Source organism: Ornithorhynchus anatinus, chromosome 4 (assembly GCF_004115215.2).
Source record: "Ornithorhynchus anatinus isolate Pmale09 chromosome 4, mOrnAna1.pri.v4, whole genome shotgun sequence".
NCBI lineage: Eukaryota > Metazoa > Chordata > Mammalia > Monotremata > Ornithorhynchidae > Ornithorhynchus > Ornithorhynchus anatinus.
The window spans coordinates 119,747,583-119,752,665 of NC_041731.1; positions in this window are offsets into that span (position 1 = coordinate 119,747,583).

Below are 5,083 nucleotides of genomic sequence, written 5' to 3' on the forward strand. Positions count from 1 at the left end.
ACCTCTCCTCCCTTCTCTCTTTCTACCGCCCACCCCGCACGCTCCCCTCCTCCGCCGCCCACCTCCTCGCCGTCCCTCGGTCTCGCCTATCCCGCCGTCGACCCCCGGGTCACGTCCTCCCGTGGTCCCGGAACGCCCTCCCTCCTCACCTCCGCCAAACTGATTCTCTTTCCCTCTTCAAAACCCTACTTAAAACTCACCTCCTCCAAGAGGCCTTCCCAGACTGAGCTCCTCTTCTCCCTCTATTCCCTCTGCCATCCCCCCTTTACCTCTCCGCAGCTAAAGCCTCATTTTCCCCTTTTCCCTCTGCTCCTCCACCTCTCCCTTCCCATCCCCACAGCACCGTACTCGTCCGCTCAACTGTATATATTTTCGTTACCCTATTTATTTTGTTAATGAATTGTACATCGCCTCGATTCTATTTAGTTGCCATCAGTTTTTACGAGATGTTCTTCCCCTTGACGCTGTTTAGTGCCATTGTTCTTGTCTGTCCGTCTCCCCCGATTAGACCGTAAGCCCGTCAAACGGCAGGGACTGTCTCTATCTGTTGCCGACTTGTTCATCCCAAGCGCTTAGTACAGTGCTCTGGACATAGTAAGCGCTCAATAAATACTATTGAATGAATGAATGAATGACTGTGTCTGACTTAATTAGCTTGTACCTACCCCAGTACTTAGAACAGTGTTGAATAAATAGTAAGCACTATACAAATACCATTATAAAAAGAATGACTTTTAGAAGAAAGCAGACTGAAGTGTGGACTGTTGAAGGGAGACGTTGAAGGGAGGAAGGTCAGAGAGTAGGCTAATGCAATAGTCGAGGCAGGATATGTCTTAGACTGTGTGCTTTGGGACAAGGACTACATGCTACATTATAATCAAATAGCAATTTACTTTCCAAGAAGAAGTTTTAACACATTTATAGCACTTGGAGAGAAGATTGAAATAGTTGACAATTTCTCTCTCCCGGGATCAATAATTGATAATGAAGGAATAATTGATAATGAAGGAACTAGTAGTCAAGAAATACACCGAAAGTTAATGTTAGGGAGATTTCCTGTGAAGACCCTGAAAAAAATCATGAAATCCACTGATGTATCAATTGCCACAAAAATACTAATTGTCAATTCTATGGTGTTTCCAGTGACTGTATATGGATACGAAAGCTGGTTGGTGAAAAAGGAGGATAGAAAGAGTATCAACTATTTTAAAACGTGGTGTTGGAGAAGGCTTTTGCAAATACCATGGACGGCCTGAAAAACAGATGGATTTTGGAGTAAATTAAGCCAAGGTGGTCTTCTGAAGGACAAATGATTCTACTTAGATGAGCATATTTTGGACCCATCACAGGAGGACCACTTCCCTGGAGAAGACACTAGTGCTAGGAAAAGTCCAGGGAAAACGTGGAAGACACAGACCTGCAGCTAGATGGCTAGAAATCATAACAATGATAATGGAAGAACTGTTAGCAAGGTTACAGAATATGGCAGAAGATAGGACTTTCTGGAGAAAATATAACCATAGAGTCACCATGAATCGGAAACGGCTGGACGACATTCGATAATAATTTAAGTACTTACTATGTGCCAGGAACTGTACTAAGCACTGGTGTACTGGGGTTCTGAACACTGTTTGTTGTTATATTGTTCTCTCTCAAGTGCTTACTACAATGCTTTGCACAGAGTAAGCTCTCAATAAATATGAATGAATGAATGAATGTGTGGATATAAGTAACTCAGATTAGGAATAATCCATGTCCCGCATAAAATAATCCTGTAAAATAATCCTGTCTTACATTTTACAGATGAGGTAACTTGAGGCACAGAGAAAATAAGTGAGTTGCCCAAGATCACACAACAGACAAGTGGCGGGGCTGGGATCAGAACCCAGGTCCTCCTGATTTCCGTGCCTGTGCTCTATCCATCAGGCCATGCTGCTTTTCGGTACAGTGTCCTCCCCACTGTGGACTCTCATTAAATACTTATGGTTCATTGACTGAGGGAAGGAGGAAGGGAAGAAGTGGGCATTTACAGGTTGACAGGCTCTCACCTAAATAGTGATGATTTATTAAGCGTTTACTATGTGCCAAGTGCTGTTCTAAGCGCTGGAGTAGATACAAGGTAATCAGGTTGTCCCACGTGGGGCTCACACTCTTTATCCCCATTTTACAGATGAGGGAACTGAGGCACAGAGAAGCAAAGAGATTTGCCCAGGGTCATGCAGGAGACAAGTGGCGGAGCTGGGATTAGAACCCACGACCGCTGACTCCCAAGCCTGTGCTCTTGCCGTTAGGCCATGCTGCTTCTCTGATCACTACACTGTCCAGAAGATAGTAATAATAATAATAATAATAATAATAATAATAATAATAATGTTGGTATTTGTTAAGCGCTTACTATGTGCAGAGCACTGTTCTAAACACTGGGGTAGATACTGGAGAAGCAGCATGGCTCAGTGGAAAGAGCCTGGGCTTCGGAGTCAGAGGTCATGGGTTCGACTCCCGGCTCTGCCACTTGTCAGCTGTGTGACTGTGGGCAAGTCACTTCACTTCTCTGTGCCTCAGTTACCTCATCTGTAAAATGGGGATTAACTGTGAGCCTTATGTGGGACAACCTGATTACCCTGTATCTACCCCAGAACTTAGAACAGTGCCCTGCACATAGTAAGTGCTTAACAAATACCAACATTATTGTTGTTATTACAGGGTAATCAGGTTGTCCCATGTGAGGTTCACAGTCTTAATCCCCATTTTACAGATGAGGTAACTGAGGCACAGAGAAGTTAAGTGACTTGCCCACAGTCACACAGCTGCCAAGTGGCAGAGCTGGGATTCGAACCCATGACCTCTGATTCCCAAGCCTGGGCTCTTTCCACTGAGCCAAGCTGCTTCCCAAGTTAAGGGAGCAGGTTAGGATAGAAACCACCACTGTGGAAACAGCGGTGACTATCTCAGGTTCTGAGACCAAACCCTGATGATGGGATTGGCGGCAATGACAAATGCATCAAAAATTTCCTTCGTTTGGTGGTTTTTTTATGACTGCTGCTGCTCTGCTTATTTATTATGTACTTTGCTTTAAATAATGTATTATGAATCATTTCTATTAATGTCTGCCTCCTCCTCTAATAGTAGGCTCACTGGGGTCAGAAAATATGTCTGCCAACTCTAATATTGTCCTCTCCCAAGCACTTGGTGTAGTAAGCGCTCAATAAATACCACGGATTGCTTGATTGATTATTCTTAGGTTTGCCATTGTTCCCATTTCTGCCAGGAATATAGCAAAGAATGGAAGAGGAGCTGTTCAGAGTCCAAACTCCAGTCGCTGCCATCATTATGACCGCAAAACCTGAGCTCCCCTCCCCGAGGGATGAAAGGGACACACATCCTCCCATATCCAGTCAGTCAGTCGTATTTATTGAGCACTTACTGTGTGCAGGGCATTGTACTAAGCACTCGGGAGAATATAATATAACAATATAGCGGACACATTCCCTGCCCACAATGAGCTTACAGTCTAATAGATAGCACTAGCAGCCCAGTATTATTTAATAATAATAATAATGTTGGTATTTGTTAAGCGCTTACTATGTGCAGAGCGCTGTTCTGAGCGCTGGGGTAGACACAGGGGAATCAGGTTGTCCCACGTGGGGCTCACAGTTTTCATCCCCATTTTACAGATGAGGTAACTGAGGCACCGAGAAGGGAAGTGACTTGCCCACAGTCACACAGCTGACAAGTGGCAGAGCTGGGATTCGAACTCATGACCTCTGACTCCAAAGCCCGTGCTCTTTCCACTGAGCCACACTGCTTATTTAGTGCCTTTTGTGTAGAGCACTGTACTAGATAATAATAATGATGGTGTTTGTTAAGCGCTTACTGTGTGTCAGACACTGTACTAAGTGCTGGGGTTGATAATTGGGTTGAACTCAGTCTCCATCCCACTCAGGGCTCACATTCTCAATCCTCATTTTACGGATGAGGTCACTGAGGCACAGAGAATTGGAGGGAATTGCCCAAGGCCACAAATGAAGGAGCTAGGATTAGAACCCATGACCTTCTGGGCCCCAGGCCGGTGGTCTATCCAGTCTACCATGTTGTTTCTGCTTGGGATGGTTGGGAATGCATAGTAGAATTGATAGACTCCATCCCTGCCCTCAAAGAGCTTAGTTGTGTTTCTGCATACTGGGGCAGAAGAAAAAAAAAAACACTTGTGGACAGTTTTCAAAATAGAATAGCATGAGATTTTCAGGAAGCTAGTTGCTAAAAAAAAACTCTGCTAGATTATATACTCTCCCCTTACCAATGGTTCAGAAAAAGGCAAAAGTATTGGTACCTGTAAAATGAGAATACAGGATCCTCAAATGACTGCAGTAGAGAGATAGGCACAATCTCGGTGTCATCCTTGACTCGTCCCTCTCGTTCACCCCACACATCCTATCCGTTACCAAGACCTGCCGGTTTCACCTCTACAAGATCGCCAAGATCCGCCCTTTCCTCTCCACCCAGACGGCTACCTTACTGCTACGGGCTCTCGTTATATCCCGGCTAGACTACTGTGTCGGCCTTCTCTCTGACCTCCCTTCCTCCTCTCTCGCCCCGCTCCGGTCTATTCTTCACTCCGCTGCCCGGCTCATCTTCCTGCAGAAACGATCTGGGCATGTCACTCCCCTTCTTAAACACCTCCAGTGGTTGCCTATCAACCTCCGCTCCAAACAAAAACTCCTCACTCTAGGCTTCGAGGCTCTCCGTCACCTTGCCCCTTCCTACCTCTCCTCCCTTCTCTCTTTCTACCGCCCACCCCGCACGCTCCCCTCCTCTGCCGCCCACCTCCTCGCCGTCCCTCGGTCTCGCCTATCACGCCGTCGACCCCTGGGCCACGTCCTCCCACGGTCCTGGAACGCCCTCCCTCCTCACCTCCGCCAAACTGATTCTCTTTCCCTCTTCAAAACCCTACTTAAAACTCACCTCCTCCAAGAGGCCTTCCCAGACTGAGCTCCTCTTCTCCCTCTACTCCCTCTTCCACCCCCCCTTTACCTCTCCGCAGCTTAACCCTCTTTTTCCCCTTTTCCCTCTGCTCCTCCACCTC